Source organism: Bombina bombina, chromosome 4 (assembly GCF_027579735.1).
Source record: "Bombina bombina isolate aBomBom1 chromosome 4, aBomBom1.pri, whole genome shotgun sequence".
Classification (NCBI taxonomy): Eukaryota; Metazoa; Chordata; class Amphibia; order Anura; family Bombinatoridae; genus Bombina; species Bombina bombina.
The window spans coordinates 1,113,289,069-1,113,309,279 of NC_069502.1; the positions used below are offsets into that span (position 1 = coordinate 1,113,289,069).

General features: G+C 47.1%; 1 protein-coding gene across 2 annotated transcripts in view; it reads right to left on the minus strand.

Annotated features, from left to right (window-relative positions):
• The window catches only part of RD3 (RD3 regulator of GUCY2D), a 173,120-nt gene extending 170,777 nt beyond the window's left edge, over window positions 1-2,343 (minus strand). The window contains exon 1 of one of the 2 annotated variants that reach the window (XM_053709358.1): window positions 2,161-2,343. The gene's annotated coding sequence lies outside the window, so the exon portion shown is untranslated. The remainder of the gene's footprint in view (window positions 1-2,160) is intronic. The other variant, XM_053709357.1, reaches the window with a different exon arrangement.
• Between the last annotated feature and the right edge of the window lie 17,868 nt (window positions 2,344-20,211).

Genomic DNA, 20,211 nt, shown 5'->3' on the forward strand with positions numbered 1-20,211 from the left:
AGAAAGTTTCCAATGTACTTTCAAATTTACTTCATTCTTTTGGTATCCTTTGTTAAAAGCAGATAGGTAAACTTAGGAGTTTGCACATGTGTCGAGCAACAAAGAATACATAGAACTAAACCATTTTTGATAACACAAGTAAATTAGAAACTATTTTTTTTATTGTAAGCTCATTTCCTTATGGTTACTAAATAAGGACACCTTGTAGCAAATGTGTTATTTTTTATTAACATTAAAGAGATATTGAACCCAATTTTGTTTCTTTAATGATTCAGATAGAGCATGCAATTTTAAGCAACTCTCTAATTTAGTCCTATTATAATTTTTTGTTTGTTCTTTTGGTATCTTTATTTGAAAAAGATGGCATGAAAGCTTACAAGTCGACCCATTTTTGGTTCAGCACCCTGGATAGTGCTTGCTGATTGGTGGGTACATTTAGCCACCAATCAGCAAGCTGTACTAAGGTGCTGAACCAAAGATGGGCCAGTCTCATAAGCTTACATTCCTGCTTTTTTCAAAAAAAGATACAAAGAGAATAAAAATTGATTAAAGGAGTAAATTAGAAAGTTGCTTAAAATTGCAAGCTGTATCTGAATCACAAAAGAAAAAGATTGGGTTCAGTATCCCTTTAAGAAAACTGCTTACATTAAAGAGACAGAATCAATAATGTATACGATAGAACAATATTTAAATGTTAAAAATATTTTTGCATGGACAAAGATGTAATGGTAAAGCTGCTTTATATGAAGCTAACTGGGCCCTAGAGTCTGATTGCTCACAGGCTAATAAGCAGATCTTCCAATGCTTTATTAGTAGACAGTAACAAGTCTCACATGCATAAAAAAACAAAACAAAAAAATCTTTTCTCAGGACGGGAACAAAAAAACTTAATACATTTAAAATGCCCTTATATATACACAGTATACACATATATATATATATATATATATATATATAAAGCAATGTAGAAGTGCACTATATATATATATATATATATATATATATATATATATATATATATATATATATATATATAACATGGTGGCAACATAACAATGCAAGGACAACCTATACCCTACATATTTCAGTAGTCACTGGACACTTAGCAATAACTAGAAACAGACCAGCTTCTATAGATAGATAGATAGATAGATACAGACAGACATATATGATATGGTTGCAACATGACAAGGCAAGGACAACGTATACCCTATGTAGTTAAGTTTCAGTAGTTAGTTACTAGACACCTAGCAATATCTAGAACAAAACCAGCTTTTAAATAGGTACTGTAGATAGATAGATAGATAGATAGATGGATAGATAGATGGATAGATAGATAGATAGATAGATAGATAGATAGATAGAAAGATATATAGTGTAGGTAGATAGATAGAAACAGACTGACATACACCCTATGTAGTTACATTTCAGTAGTCACTAGACATCTAGCAATAACAAGAACACCAGTTTAGTAGAATAATCTTTGGGGAATATATATATATAGCAGCATACAGATCGTATACAGTGACATTATTATTTAAGTCAACAAGAATACAAAACCCACAAACACAACTTTATATTTAATACGTTGCTAAATATGCAGCTTCATAATCAAGACAAATAATGTTACACGTATTCCTATATGCAACTATTTTTTTTCTGAATTGTCACATAAGTAAATGTCTCACAGAGAAAATAATAAAAAATGTGTATTGGGTAATTATAGTTACAAAAGAGTTAACACAATTATTTTTATAGTTTAATGTCAGTGTTTGCTTAATATACTGCCATGGCAGTTGCTAAATAAATTAGATTGTAAGCTTATATCGTTAGAAGAAAACTTGATGCTAGTTTCTTTTTAATCAGCTACTTTATTCTATTTCTTTATATAATCCACACTATATACAGAAGCACTCAATACAATATCCCTTTACCACAAGCTAAAATCTGCAAATAGTCCATCAACACAATAACACAAAATCACTCATTCAGGAAAAGCATAATGTGAATCTTTACTTGCCATTTGATATACTTTAGCTTTATATTGATTTACAAACACAGAATATGCATCAGTGATTTGACCAGAAAGTTTTCTATAAGAGACACATTAAATGTAAAGATAAAATCACACTAAATGATAATCAAGAACAATCTATTTACCTTTCAGATGACTTTTCTCTAATCCTCAGAGTTCCAACTAACACATGCTGCCCCCAGTTACATAGAAGAGGTGTTTGCCATTTGCACTGTACTGGTGAATGCTATAATGTGATAGACACTCACAGAGAGCAGGGATTTAGCTGTGCTATTGCACAGCATCCTCTCAGGCAATAAGGAGGATGATCAGAGACAGTGCTCGGGGAGGGAGAGATCCCCTCTTGTGGTTACAAGTAGGTGCACAGCAGCCAAAGGATAGCAGACTCCGGCTCTGCAGCCAGCAGTGTGTAGTGAAGCAGCTCAATGCTACAAGTGATAAGCTGTAGGCAGGACAGTTAGTATGATCACAGCTGGGATCAAGGAGGCAGGTGTGACTCAGCTTTACCATAACATCAACATGCCAAGGGCAGCTAAACTAGCCCCATACATCAACATGCCAAGGGCAGCTAAACTAGCCCTATACACCAACATGCCAAGGGCAGCTAGACTAGCCCCATACACCAACATGCCAAGGGCAGCTAAACTAGCCCTATACACCAACATGTCAAGGGCAGCTAGACTAGCCCTATACACCAACATGCCAATGGCAGCTAAACTAGCCCCATACACCAACATGCCAAGGGCAGCTAGACTAGCCCTTTACACCAACATGCCAAGGGCAGCTAGACTAGCCCTATACACCAACATGCCAAGGACAGTTAGACTAGCCCTATACACCAACATGCCAAGGGCAGCTAGACTAGCCCTATACACCAACATGCCAAGGGCAGCTAAACTAGTCCTATACACCAACATGCCAGGAGCAGCAAAACTAGCCCCATACACCAACATGCCAAGGGCAGCTAAACTAGCCCTATGCACCAACATGCCAAGAGCAGCTAGACTAGCCCCATACACCAACATGCCAAGGGCAGCTAGACTAGCCCCATACACCAACATGCCAAGGGCAGCTAAACTAGCCCTATACACCAACATGTCAAGGGCAGCTAGACTAGCCCTATACACCAACATGCCAAGGGCAGCTAAACTAGCCCCATACACCAACATGCCAAGGGCAGCTAGACTAGCCCTTTACACCAACATGCCAAGGGCAGCTAGACTAGCCCTATACACCAACATGCCAAGGGCAGTTAGACTAGCCCTATACACCAACATGCCAAGGGCAGCTAGACTAGCCCTATACACCAACATGCCAATGGCAGCTAAACTAGTCCTATACACCAACATGCCAAGGGCAGCAAAACTAGCCCCATACACCAACATGCCAAGGGCAGCTAAACTAAGCCCTATGCACCAACATGCCAAGAGCAGCTAGACTAGCCCCATACACCAACATGCCAAGGGCAGCTAAACTAGCCCTATACACCAACATGCCAAGGGCAGCTAGACTAGCCCCATACACCAACATGCCAAGGGCAGCTAAACTAGCCCTATACACCAACATGCCAAGGGCAGCTAGACTAGCCCCATACACCAACATGCCAAGGGCAGCTAAACTAGCCACATTCACCAACATGCCAAGGGCAGCTAGACTATACACCAACATGCCAAGGGCAGCTAAACTAGCCCCATACACCAACATGCCAAGGGCAGCTAAACTAGCCCCATACACCAACATGCCAAGGGCAGCTAGACTAGCCCCATACACCAACATGCCAAGGGCAGCTAGACTATACACCAACATGCCAAGGGCAGCTAAACTAGCCCCATACACCAACATGCCAAGGGCAGCTAAACTAGCCCTATACACCAACATGCCAATAGCAGCTAAACTAGCCCTATACACCAACATGCCAATAGCAGCTAAACTAGCCCTATACACCAACATGCCAAGGGCAGATAAACTAGCCCTATACACCAACATGCCAATAGCAGCTAAACTAGCCCTATAAACCAACATGCCAAGGGCAGCTAAACTAGCCCCATACACCAACATGCCAAGGGCAGCTAGACTAGCCCTATACACCAACATGCCAAGGGCAGTTAGACTAGCCCTATACACCAACATGCCAAGGGCAGCTAGACTAGCCCTATACACCAACATGCCAAGGGCAGCTAAACTAGTCCTATACAACAACATGCCAAGGGCAGCAAAACTAGCCCCATACACCAACATGCCAAGGGCAGCTAGACTAGCCCTATACACCAACATGCCAAGGGCAGTTAGACTAGCCCTATACACCAACATGCCAAGGGCAGCTAGACTAGCCCTATACACCAACATGCCAAGGGCAGCTAAACTAGTCCTATACACCAACATGCCAATGGCAGCTAAACTAGCCCCATACACCAACATGCCAAGGGCAGCTAGACTAGCCCTTTACACCAACATGCCAAGGGCAGCTAGACTAGCCCTATACACCAACATGCCAAGGGCAGCTAGACTAGCCCCATACACCAACATGCCAAGGGCAGCTAGACTATACACCAACATGCCAAGGGCAGCTAGACTATACACCAACATGCCAAGGGCAGCTAAACTAGCCCTATACACCAACATGCCAATAGCAGCTAAACTAGCCCTATACACCAACATGCCAATAGCAGCTAAACTAGCCCTATACACCAACATGCCAAGGGCAGATAAACTAGCCCTATACACCAACATGCCAATAGCAGCTAAACTAGCCCTATAAACCAACATGCCAAGGGCAGCTAGACTAGCCCTTTACACCAACATGCCAAGGGCAGCTAGACTAGCCCTATACACCAACATGCCAAGGGCAGTTAGACTAGCCCTATACACCAACATGCCAAGGGCAGCTAAACTAGCCCCATACACCAACATGCCAAGGGCAGCTAAACTAGCCCCATTCACCAACATGCCAAGGTCAGCTAAACTAACCCCATACACCAACATGCCAATAGCAGCTAAACTAGCCCTATACACCAACATGCCAATAGCAGCTAAACTAGCCCTATACACCAACATGCCATGGGCAGCTAAACTAGCCCCATACACCAACATGCCAAGGGCAGCTAAACTAGCCCTATACACCAAAATGCCAAGGGCAGCTAAACTAGCCCCATACACCAACATGCCAAGGGCAGCTAAACTAGCCCCATTCACCAACATGCAAAGGGCAGTTAAACTAGCCCCATTCACCAACATGCAAAGGGCAGCTAAACTAGCCCTATACACCAACATGCCAAGGGCAGCTAAACTAGCCCTATACACCAACATGCCAAGGGCAGCTAAACTAGCCCTATACACCAACATGCCAAGGGCAGCTAAACTAGCCCTATACACCAACATGCTAAGGGCAGCTAAACTAGCCCTATACAACAACATGCCAAGGGCAGCTAAACTAGCCCTATACACCAACATCCAATGGCAGCTAGACTATACACCAACATGCCAAGGTCAGCTAGACTATACACCAACATGCCAAGGGCAGCTAAACTAGCCCCATACACCAACATGCCAAGGGCAGCTAAACTAGACCTATACACCAACATGCCAATAGCAGCTAAACTAGTCCTATTCACCAACATGCCAAGGGCAGATAAACTAGCCCTATACACCAACATGCCAATAGCAGCTAAATTAGCCCCATACACCAACATGCCAATAGCAGCTAAACTAGCCTTATACACCAACATGCCAATAGCAGCTAAACTAGCCCTATACACCAACATGCCAAGGGCAGCTAAACTAGCCCCATACACCAACATGCCAATAGCAGCTAAACTAGCCCTATACACCAACATGCCAACGGCAGCTAAACTAGCCCTATACACCAACATGCCAAGGGCAGCTAAACTAGCCCTATACACCAACATGCCAAGGGCAGCTAAACTAGCCCTATACACCAACATCCAATGGCAGCTAAACTAGCCCCATACACCAACATGCCAAGGGCAGCTAAACTAGCCCCATACACCAACATGCCAATGGCAGCTAGACTAGCCTTATACACCAACATGCCAAGGGCAGCTATACTATACACCAACATGCCAAGGGCAGCTAGACTACACACCAACATGCCAAGGGCAGCTAAACTAGCTCCATACACCAACATGCCAAGGGCAGCTAAATTAGCCCTATACACCAACATGCCAATAGCAGCTAAACTAGCCCTATTCACCAACATGCCAAGGCCAGATAAACTAGCCCTATACACCAACATGCCAATAGCAGCTAAACTAGCCCCATACAACAACATGCCAATAGCAGCTAAACTAGCCCTATACACCAACATGCCAAGGGCAGCTAAACTAGCCGCATACACCAACATGCCAATAGCAGCTAAACTAGCCGCATACACCAACATGCCAATAGCAGCTAAACTAGCCCTATACACCAACATGCCAAGGGCAGCTAAACTAGCCCCATACCCCAACATGCCAAGGGCAGCTAAACTAGCCCTATACACCAACATGCCAAGGTCAGCTAAACTAGCCCTATACACCAAGATGCCAAGGGCAGCTAAACTAGCCCTATACACCAACATGCCAAGGGCAGCTAAACTAGCCCTATACACCAACATCCAATGGCAGCTAAACTAGCCCCATACACCAACATGCCAAGGGCAGCTAAACTAGCCCCATACACCAACATGCCAATGGCAGCTAGACTAGCCTTATACACCAACATGCCAAGGGCAGCTAGACTATACACCAACATGCCAAGGGCAGCTAGACTACACACCAACATGCCAAGGGCAGCTAAACTAGCCCCATACACCAACATGCCAAGGGCAGCTAAATTAGCCCTATACACCAACATGCCAATAGCAGCTAAACTAGCCCTATTCACCAACATGCCAAGGCCAGATAAACTAGCCCTATACACCAACATGCCAATAGCAGCTAAACTAACCCCATACACCAACATGCCAATAGCAGCTAAACTAGCCCTATACACCAACATGCCAATAGCAGCTAAACTAGCCCTATACACCAACATGCCAAGGGCAGCTAAACTAGCCGCATACACCAACATGCCAATAGCAGCTAAACTAGCCCTATACACCAACATGCCAAGGGCAGCTAAACTAGTCCCATACCCCAACATGCCAAGGGCAGCTAAACTAGCCCTATACACCAACATGCCAAGGTCAGCTAAACTAGCCCTATACACCAACATGCCAAGGGCAACTAAAATAGCCCTATACACCAACATGCCAAGGGCAGCTAAACTAGCCCCATTCACCAACATGCAAAGGGCAGCTAAACTAGCCCCATTCACCAACATGCCAAGGGCAGCTAAACTAGCCCTATACACCAACATGCCAAGGGCAGCTAAACTAGCCCTATACACCAACATGCCAAGGGCAGCTAAACTAGCCCCATACACCAACATGCCAAGGGCAGCTAAACTAGCCCCATTCACCAACATGCCAAGGTCAGCTAAACTAGCCCCATACACCAACATGCCAATAGCAGCTAAACTAGCCCTATACACCAACATGCCAATAGCAGCTAAACTAGCCCTATACACCAACATGCCAAGGGCAGCTAAACTAGCCCCATACACCAACATGCCAAGGGCAGCTAAACTAGCCCTATACACCAAAATGCCAAGGGCAGCTAAACTAGCCCCATACACCAACATGCCAAGGGCAGCTAAACTAACCCCATTCACCAACATGCAAAGGGCAGTTAAACTAGCCCCATTCACCAACATGCAAAGGGCAGCTAAACTAGCCCTATACACCAACATGCCAAGGGCAGCTAAACTAGCCCTATACACCAACATGCCAAGGGCAGCTAAACTAGCCCTATACACCAACATGCCAAGGGAAGCTAAACTAGCCCTATACACCAACATGCCAAAGGCAGCTAAACTAGCCCTATACACCAATATGCCAAGGGCAGCTAAACTAGCCCTATACACCAACATGCCAAGGGCAGCTAAACTAGCCCCATACACCAACATGCCAATGGCAGCTAAACTATCCCTATACACCAACATGCAAAGGGCAGCTAGATTAGCCCTATACATCAACATGTCAAGGGTAGCTAAACTTGCCCCATACACCAACATGCCAAGGGCAGCTAGACTAGCCCTATACAACAACATGCCAAGGGCAGCTAAACTAGCCCTATACACCAACATGCCAAGGGCAGCTAGACTAGCCCCATACACCAACATGCCAAGGGCAGCTAAACTAGCCCTATACACCAACATCCAATGGCAGATAAACTAGCCCCATACACCAACATGCCAATGGCAGCTAAACTAGCCCTATACACCAACATGCCAAGGGCAGCTAAACTAGCCCTATACACCAACATGCCAAGGGCAGCTAAACTAGCCCTATACACCAACATCCAATGGCAGCTAAACTAGCCCCATACACCAACATGCCAAGGGCAGCTAATCTAGCCCCATACACCAACATGCCAATGGCAGCTAGACTAGCGTTATACACCAACATGCCAAGGGCAGCTAAACTAGCGCTATACACCAACATGCCAAGGGCAGCTAAACTAGCGCTATACACCAACATGCAAGGGCAGCTAAACTAGCCCTATACACAAACATGCCAATAGCAGCTAAATTAGCCCTATACACCAACATGCCAAGGGCAGCTAAACTAGCCCCATACCCCAACATGCCAAGGGCAGCTAAACTAGCCCTATACACCAACATGCCAAGGGCAGCTAAACTAGCCCTATACACCAACATGCCAAGGGCAGCTAAAATAGCTCTATACACCAACATGCCAAGGGCAGCTAAACTAGCCCCATTCACCAACATGCAAAGGGCAGCTAAACTAGCCCCATTCACCAGCATGCCAAGGGCAGCTAAACTAGCCCTATACACCAACATGCCAAGGGCAGCTAAACTAGCCCTATACATCAACATGCCAAGGGCAGTTAAACTAGCCCCATACACCAACATGCCAAGGGCAGCTAAACTAGCCCCATTCACCAACATGCCAAGGGCAGCTAAACTAGCCCCATACACCAACATGCCAATGGCAGCTAAACTAGCCCTATACACCAACATGCCAATAGCAGCTAAACTAGCCCTATACACCAACATGCCAAGGGCAGCTAAACTAGCCCCATACACCAACATGCCAAGGGCAGCTAAACTAGCCCTATACAGCAACATGCCAAGGGCGGCTAAACTAGCCCCATACACCAACATGCCCAGGGCAGCTAAACTAGCCCCATTCACCAACATGCAAAGGGCAGCTAAACTAGCCCCTTTCACCAACATGCAAAGGGCAGCTAATCTAGCCCTATACACCAACATGCCAAGGGCAGCTAAACTAGCCCTATACACCAACATGCCAAGGGCAGCTAAACTAGCCCTATACTGTATAGGCTATACACCAACATGCCAAGGGCAGCTAAACTAGCCCTATACACCAACATGCCAAGGGCAGCTTAACTAGCCCTATACACCAACATGCCAAGGGCAGCTAAACTAGCCCCATACACCAACATGCCAATGGCAGCTAAACTATCCCTATACACCAACATGCCAAGGGAAGCTAGATTAGCCCTATACATCAACATGTCAACGGTAGCTAAACTTGTCCCATACACCAACATGCCAAGGGCAGCTAGACTAGCCCAATACAACAACATGCCAAGGGCAGCTAAACTAGCCCCATACACCAACATGCCAAGGGCAGCTAGACTAGCCCCATACACCAACATGTTAAGGGCAGCTAAACTAGCCCTATACACCAACATGCCAATAGCAGCTAAACTAGCCCTATACACCAACATGCCAAGGGCAGCTAAACTAGCCCCATACACCAACATGCCAAGGGCAGCTAAACTAGCCCTATACAGCAACATGCCAAGGGCAGCTAAACTAGCCCCATACACCAAAATGCCCAGGGCAGCTAAACTAGCCCCATTCACCAACATGCAAAGGGCAGCTAAACTAGCCCCATTCACCAACATGCAAAGGGCAGCTAATCTAGCCCTATACACCAACATGCCAAGGGCAGCTAAACTAGCCCTATACACCAACATGCCAAGGGCAGCTAAACTAGCCCTATACTGTATAGGCTATACACCAACATGCCAAGGGCAGCTAAACTAGCCCTATACACCAACATGCCAAGGGCAGCTAAACTAGCCCTATACACCAACATGCCAAGGGCAGCTAAACTAGCCCCATACACCAACATGCCAATGGCAGCTAAACTATCCCTATACACCAACATGCCAAGGGAAGCTAGATTAGCCCTATACATCAACATGTCAACGGTAGCTTAACTTGTCCCATACACCAACATGCCAAGGGCAGCTAGACTAGCCCAATACAACAACATGCCAAGGGCAGCTAAACTAGCCCCATACACCAACATGCCAAGGGCAGCTAGACTAGCCCCATACACCAACATGTTAAGGGCAGCTAAACTAGCCCTATACACCAACATCCAATGGCAGCTAAACTAGCCCCATACACCAACATGCCAATGGCAGCTAAACTAGCCCTATACACCAACATGCCAAGGGCAGCTAAACTAGCCCCATACACCAACATGCCAAGGGCAGCTAAACTAGCCCTATGCACCAACATGCCAAGAGCAGCTAGACTAGCCCCATACACCAACATGCCAAGGGCAGCTAAACTAGCCCTATACACCAACATGCCAAGGGCAGCTAGACTAGCCCCATACACCAACATGCCAAGGGTAGCTAAACTAGCCCTATACACCAACATGCCAAGGGCAGCTAGACTAGCCCCATACACCAACATGCCAAGGGCAGCTAAACTAGCCACATTCACCAACATGCCAAGGGCAGCTAGACTATACACCAACATGCCAAGGGCAGCTAAACTAGCCCCATACACCAACATGCCAAGGGCAGCTAAACTAGCCCCATACACCAACATGCCAAGGGCAGCTAGAGTAGCCCCATACACCAACATGCCAAGGGCAGCTAGACTATACACCAACATGCCAAGGGCAGCTAGACTATACACCAACATGCCAAGGGCAGCTAAACTAGCCCCATACACCAACATGCCAAGGGCAGCTAAACTAGCCCTATACACCAACATGCCAATAGCAGCTAAACTAGCCCTATACACCAACATGCCAATAGCAGCTAAACTAGCCCTATACACCAACATGCCAAGGGCAGATAAACTAGCCCTATACACCAACATGCCAAAAGCAGCTAAACTAGCCCTATAAACCAACATGCCAAGGGCAGCTAAACTAGCCCCATACACCAACATGCCAATAGCAGCTAAACTAGCCCTATACACCAACATGCCAATAGCAGCTAAACTAGCCCTATACACCAACATGCCGATAGCAGCTAAACTAGCCATATACACCAACATGCCAAGGGCAGCTAAACTAGCCCCATACACCAACATGCCAATAGCAGCTAAACTAGCCCTATACACCAACATGCCAATAGCAGCTAAACTAGCCCTATACACCTACATGCCAAGGGCAGCTAAACTAGCCCCATACACCAACATGCCAAGGGCAGCTAAACTAGCCCTATACACCAACATGCCAAGGGCAGCTAAACTAACCCCATACACCAACATGCCAAGGGCAGCTAAACTAGCCCCATACACCAACATGCCAAGGGCAGCTAAACTAGCCCTATACACCAACATGCCAAGGGCAGCTAAACTAACCCCATACACCAACATGCCAAGGGCAGCTAAACTAGCCCTATACACCAACATGCCAAGGGCAGCTAAACTAGCCCCATACACCAACATGCCAAGGGCAGCTAAACTAGCCCCATTCACCAACATGCAAAGGGCAGCTAAACTAGCCCCATTCACCAACATGCAAAGGGCAGCTAGACTAGCCCTATACAACAACAAGCCAAGGGCAGCTAAACTAGCCCCATGCACCAACATGCCAAGGGCAGCTAGACTAGCCCCATACACCAACATGCCAAAGGCAGCTAAACTAGCCCCATACACCAACATGCCAAGGGCAGCTAAACTAGCCCTATACACCAACATGCCAAGGGCAGCTAAACTAGCCCCATACACCAACATGCCAAGGGCAGCTAAAATAGCCCTATACACCAACATGCCAAGGGCAGCTAAACTAGCCCCATACACCAACATGCCAAGGGCAGCTAAACTAGCCCTATACACCAACATGCCAATGGCAGCTAAACTAGCCCTATACACCAACATGCCAAGGGCAGCTAAACTAGCCCTATACACCAACATGCCAAGGGCAGCTAAACTAGCCCTATACACCAACATGCCAAGGGCAGCTAGATAAGCCCTATATATCAACATGTCAAGGGTAGCTAAACTAGCCCCATACACCAACATGCCAAGGGCAGCTAGACTAGCCCTATACAACAACATGCCAAGGGCAGCTAAACTAGCCCAAAACAACAACATGCCAAGGGCAGCTAAATTAGCCCCATACACCAACATGCCAAGGGCAGCTAGACTAGCCCCATACACCAACATGCCAAGGGCAGCTAAACTAGCCCTATACACCAACATCCAATGGCAGCTAAACTAGCCCCATACACCAACATGCCAATGGCAGCTAAACTAGCCCTATACACCAACATGCCAACGGCAGCTAAACTAGCCCTATACACCAACATGCCAAGGGCAGCTAAACTAGCCCTATACACCAACATGCCAAGGACAGCTAAACTAGCCCTATACACCAACATCCAATGGCAGTTAAACTAGCCCCATACACCAACATGCCAATGGCAGCTAAACTAGCCCTAAACACCAACATGCCAAGGGCAGCTAAACTAGCCCTATACACCAACATGCTAAGGGCAGCTAAACTAGCCCTATACACCAACATGCCAAGGGCAGCTAAACTAGCCCTATACACCAACATCCAATGGCAGCTAGACTATACACCAACATGCCAAGGTCAGCTAGACTATACACCAACATGCCAAGGGCAGCTAAACTAGCCCCATACACCAACATGCCAAGGGCAGCTAAACTAGCCCTATACACCAACATGCCAATAGCAGCTAAACTAGTCCTATTCACCAACATGCCAAGGGCAGATAAACTAGCCCTATACACCAACATGCCAATAGCAGCTAAACTAGCCCCATACACCAACATGCCAATAGCAGCTAAACTAGCCCTATACACCAACATGCCAATAGCAGCTAAACTAGCCCTATACACCAACATGCCAAGGGCAGCTAAACTAGCCCCATACACCAACATGCCAATAGCAGCTAAACTAGCCCTATACACCAACATGCCAACGGCAGCTAAACTAGCCCCATACACAAAGATGCCAAGGGCAGCTAAACTAGCCCCATACACCAACATGCCAAGGGCAGCTAGACTAGCCCCATACACCAACATGTTAAGGGCAGCTAAACTAGCCCTATACACCAACATCCAATGGCAGCTAAACTAGCCCCATACACCAACATGCCAATGGCAGCTAAACTAGCCCTATACACCAACATGCCAAGGGCAGCTAAACTAGCCCCATACACCAACATGCCAAGGGCAGCTAAACTAGCCCTATGCACCAACATGCCAAGAGCAGCTAGACTAGCCCCATACACCAACATGCCAAGGGCAGCTAAACTAGCCCTATACACCAACATGCCAAGGGCAGCTAGACTAGCCCCATACACCAACATGCCAAGGGTAGCTAAACTAGCCCTATACACCAACATGCCAAGGGCAGCTAGACTAGCCCCATACACCAACATGCCAAGGGCAGCTAAACTAGCCACATTCACCAACATGCCAAGGGCAGCTAGACTATACACCAACATGCCAAGGGCAGCTAAACTAGCCCCATACACCAACATGCCAAGGGCAGCTAAACTAGCCCCATACACCAACATGCCAAGGGCAGCTAGACTAGCCCCATACACCAACATGCCAAGGGCAGCTAGACTATACACCAACATGCCAAGGGCAGCTAGACTATACACCAACATGCCAAGGGCAGCTAAACTAGCCCCATACACCAACATGCCAAGGGCAGCTAAACTAGCCCTATACACCAACATGCCAATAGCAGCTAAACTAGCCCTATACACCAACATGCCAATAGCAGCTAAACTAGCCCTATACACCAACATGCCAAGGGCAGATAAACTAGCCCTATACACCAACATGCCAATAGCAGCTAAACTAGCCCTATAAACCAACATGCCAAGGGCAGCTAAACTAGCCCCATACACCAACATGCCAATAGCAGCTAAACTAGCCCTATACACCAACATGCCAATAGCAGCTAAACTAGCCCTATACACCAACATGCCGATAGCAGCTAAACTAGCCATATACACCAACATGCAAACGGCAGCTAAACTAGCCCCATACACCAACATGCCAATAGCAGCTAAACTAGCCCTATACACCAACATGCCAATAGCAGCTAAACTAGCCCTATACACCTACATGCCAAGGGCAGCTAAACTAGCCCCATACACCAACATGCCAAGGGCAGCTAAACTAGCCCTATACACCAACATGCCAAGGGCAGCTAAACTAGCCCCATACACCAACATGCCAAGGGCAGCTAAACTAGCCCTATACACCAACATGCCAAGGGCAGCTAAACTAGCCCCATACACCAACATGCCAAGGGCAGCTAAACTAGCCCCATTCACCAACATGCAAAGGGCAGCTAAACTAGCCCCATTCACCAACATGCAAAGGGCAGCTAGACTAGCCCTATACAACAACAAGCCAAGGGCAGCTAAACTAGCCCCATGCACCAACATGCCAAGGGCAGCTAGACTAGCCCCATACACCAACATGCCAAAGGCAGCTAAACTAGCCCCATACACCAACATGCCAAGGGCAGCTAAACTAGCCCTATACACCAACATGCCAAGGGCAGCTAAACTAGCCCCATACACCAACATGCCAAGGGCAGCTAAAATAGCCCTATACACCAACATGCCAAGGGCAGCTAAACTAGCCCCATACACCAACATGCCAAGGGCAGCTAAACTAGCCCTATACACCAAAATGCCAATGGCAGCTAAGCTAGCCCTATACACCAACATGCCAAGGGCAGCTAAACTAGCCCTATACACCAACATGCCAAGGGCAGCTAAACTAGCCCTATACACCAACATGCCAAGGGCAGCTAGATAAGCCCTATGTATCAACATGTCAAGGGTAGCTAAACTAGCCCCATACACCAACATGCCAAGGGCAGCTAGACAAGCCCTATACAACAACATGCCAAGGGCAGGTAAACTAGCCCAATACAACAACATGCCAAGGGCAGCTAAACTAGCCCCATACACCAACATGCCAAGGGCAGCTAGACTAGCCCCATACACCAACATGCCAAGGGCAGCTAAACTAGCCCTATACACCAACATCCAATGGCAGCTAAACTAGCCCCATACACCAACATGCCAATGGCAGCTAAACTAGCCCTATACACCAACATGCCAACGGCAGCTAAACTAGCCCTATACACCAACATGCCAAGGGCAGCTAAACTAGCCCTATACACCAACATGCCAAGGGCAGCTAAACTAGCCCTATAGACCAACATCCAATGGCAGTTAAACTAGCCCCATACACCAACATGCCAATGGCAGCTAAACTAGCCCTAAACACCAACATGCCAAGGGCAGCTAAACTAGCCCTATACACCAACATGCTAAGGGCAGCTAAACTAGCCCTATACACCAACATGCCAAGGGCAGCTAAACTAGCCCTATACACCAACATCCAATGGCAGCTAGACTATACACCAACATGCCAAGGTCAGCTAGACTATACACCAACATGCCAAGGGCAGCTAAACTAGCCCCATACACCAACATGCCAAGGGCAGCTAAACTAGCCCTATACACCAACATGCCAATAGCAGCTAAACTAGTCCTATTCACCAACATGCCAAGGGCAGATAAACTAGCCCTATACACCAACATGCCAATAGCAGCTAAACTAGCCCCATACACCAACATGCCAATAGCAGCTAAACTAGCCTTATACACCAACATGCCAATAGCAGCTAAACTAGCCTTATACACCAACATTCCAATAGCAGCTAAACTAGCCCTATACACCAACATGCCAAGGGCAGCTAAACTAGCCCCATACACCAACATGCCAATAGCAGCTAAACTAGCCCTATACACCAACATGCCAACGGCAGCTAAACTAGCCCTATACACCAAGATGCCAAGGGCAGCTAAACTAGCCCTATACACCAACATGCCAAGGGCAGCTAAACTAGCCCTATACACCAACATGCCAAGGGCAGCTAGATAAGCCCTATATATCAACATGTCAAGGGTAGCTAAACTAGCCCCATACACCAACATGCCAAGGGCAGCTAGACTAGCCCTATACACCAACATGCCAACGGCAGCTAAACTAGCCCTATACACCAACATGCCAAGGGCAGCTAAACTAGCCCTATACACCAACATGCCAAGGGCAGCTAAACTAGCCCTATACACCAACATCCAATGGCAGTTAAACTAGCCCCATACACCAACATGCCAATGGCAGCTAAACTAGCCCTAAACACCAACATGCCAAGGGCAGCTAAACTAGCCCTATACACCAACATGCTAAGGGCAGCTAAACTAGCCCTATACACCAACATGCCAAGGGCAGCTAAACTAGCCCTATACACCAACATTCAATGGCAGCTAGACTATACACCAACATGCCAAGGTCAGCTAGACTATACACCAACATGCCAAGGGCAGCTAAACTAGCCCCATACACCAACATGCCAAGGGCAGCTAAACTAGCCCTATACACCAACATGCCAATAGCAGCTAAACTAGTCCTATTCACCAACATGCCAAGGGCAGATAAACTAGCCCTATACACCAACATGCCAATAGCAGCTAAACTAGCCCCATACACCAACATGCCAATAGCAGCTAAACTAGCCTTATACACCAACATGCCAATAGCAGCTAAACTAGCCCTATACACCAACATGCCAAGGGCAGCTAAACTAGCCCCATACACCAACATGCCAATAGCAGCTAAACTAGCCCTATACACCAACATGCCAACGGCAGCTAAACTAGCCCTATACACCAAGATGCCAAGGGCAGCTAAACTAGCCCCATACACCAACATGCCAAGGGCAGCTAGACTAGCCCCATACACCAACATGTTAAGGGCAGCTAAACTAGCCCTATACACCAACATCCAATGGCAGCTAAACTAGCCCCATACACCAACATGCCAATGGCAGCTAAACTAGCCCTATACACCAACATGCCAAGGGCAGCTAAACTAGCCCCATACACCAACATGCCAAGGGCAGCTAAACTAGCCCTATGCACCAACATGCCAAGAGCAGCTAGACTAGCCCCATACACCAACATTCCAAGGGCAGCTAAACTAGCCCTATACACCAACATGCCAAGGGCAGCTAGACTAGCCCCATACACCAACATGCCAAGGGTAGCTAAACTAGCCCTATACACCAACATGCCAAGGGCAGCTAGACTAGCCCCATACACCAACATGCCAAGGGCAGCTAAACTAGCCACATTCACCAACATGCCAAGGGCAGCTAGACTATACACCAACATGCCAAGGGCAGCTAAACTAGCCCCATACACCAACATGCCAAGGGCAGCTAAACTAGCCCCATACACCAACATGCCAAGGGCAGCTAGACTAGCCCCATACACCAACATGCCAAGGGCAGCTAAATTAGCCCTATACACCAACATGCCAATAGCAGCTAAACTAGCCCTATTCACCAACATGCCAAGGCCAGATAAACTAGCCCTATACACCAACATGCCAATAGCAGCTAAACTAGCCCCATACACCAACATGCCAATAGCAGCTAAACTAGCCCTATACACCAACATGCCAATAGCAGCTAAACTAGCCCTATACACCAACATGCCAAGGGCAGCTAAACTAGCCGCATACACCAACATGCCAATAGCAGCTAAACTAGCCCTATACACCAACATGCCAAGGGCAGCTAAACTAGCCCCATACCCCAACATGCCAAGGGCAGCTAAACTAGCCCTATACACCAACATGCCAAGGTCAGCTAAACTAGCCCTATACACCAACATGCCAAGGGCAACTAAAATAGCCCTATACACCAACATGCCAAGGGCAGCTAAACTAGCCCCATTCACCAACATGCAAAGGGCAGCTAAACTAGCCCCATTCACCAACATGCCAAGGGCAGCTAAACTAGCCCTATACACCAACATGCCAAGGGCAGCTAAACTAGCCCTATACACCAACATGCCAAGGGCAGCTAAACTAGCCCCATACACCAACATGCCAAGGGCAGCTAAACTAGCCCCATTCACCAACATGCCAAGGTCAGCTAAACTAACCCCATACACCAACATGCCAATAGCAGCTAAACTAGCCCTATACACCAACATCCCAATAGCAGCTAAACTAGCCCTATACACCAACATGCCATGGGCAGCTAAACTAGCCCCATACACCAACATGCCAAGGGCAGCTAAACTAGCCCTATACACCAAAATGCCAAGGGCAGCTAAACTAGCCCCATACACCAACATGCCAAGGGCAGCTAAACTAGCCCCATTCGCCAACATGCAATGGGCAGTTAAACTAGCCCCATTCACCAACATGCAAAGGGCAGCTAAACTAGCCCTATACACCAACATGCCAAGGGCAGCTAAACTAGCCCTATACACCAACATGCCAAGGGCAGCTAAACTAGCCCTATACACCAACATGCCAAGGGCAGCTAAACTAGCCCTAAAACACCAACATGCTAAGGGCAGCTAAACTAGCCCTATACAACAACATGCCAAGGGCAGCTAAACTAGCCCTATACACCAACATCCAATGGCAGCTAGACTATACACCAACATGCCAAGGGCAGCTAAACTAGCCCCATACACCAACATGCCAAGGGCAGCTAAACTAGACCTATACACCAACATGCCAAGGGCAGCTAAACTAGTCCTATTCACCAACATGCCAAGGGCAGATAAACTAGCCCTATACACCAACATGCCAATAGCAGCTAAACTAGCCCCATACACCAACATGCCAATAGCAGCTAAACTAGCCTTATACACCAACATGCCAATAGCAGCTAAACTAGCCCTATACACCAACATGCCAAGGGCAGCTAAACTAGCCCCATACACCAACATGCCAATAGCAGCTAAACTAGCCCTATACACCAACATGCCAACGGCAGCTAAACTAGCCCTATACACCAACATGCCAAGGGCAGCTAAACTAGCCCTATACACCAACATGCCAAGGGAAGCTAAACTAGCCCTATACACCAACATCCAATGGCAGCTAAACTAGCCCCATACACCAACATGCCAAGGTCAGCTAAACTAGCCCCATACACCAACATGCCAATGGCAGCTAGACTAGCCTTATACACCAACATGCCAAGGGCAGCTATACTATACACCAACATGCCAAGGGCAGCTAGACTACACACCAACATGCCAAGGGCAGCTAAACTAGCCCCATACACCAACATGCCAAGGGCAGCTAAATTAGCCCTATACACCAACATGCCAATAGCAGCTAAACTAGCCCTATTCACCAACATGCCAAGGCCAGATAAACTAGCCCTATACACCAACATGCCAATAGCAGCTAAACTAGCCCCATACACCAACATGCCAATAGCAGCTAAACTAGCCCTATACACCAACATGCCAAGGGCAGCTAAACTAGCCGCATACACCAACATGCCAAAAGCAGCTAAACTAGCCGCATACACCAACATGCCAATAGCAGCTAAACTAGCCCTATACACCAACATGCCAAGGGCAGCTAAACTAGCCCCATACCCCAACATGCCAAGGGCAGCTAAACTAGCCCTATACACCAACATGCCAAGGTCAGCTAAACTAGCCCTATACACCAACATGCCAAGGGCAACTAAAATAGCCCTATACACCAACATGCCAAGGGCAGCTAAACTAGCCCCATTCACCAACATGCCAAGGGCAGCTAGACTAGCCTTATACACCAACATGCCAAGGGCAGCTAAACTAGCCCTATGCACCAACATGCCAAGGGCAGCTAAACTAGCCCCATACACCAACATGCCAAGGGCAGCTAAACTAGCCCCATTCACCAACATGCCAAGGTCAGCTAAACTAGCCCCATACACCAACATGCCAATAGCAGCTAAA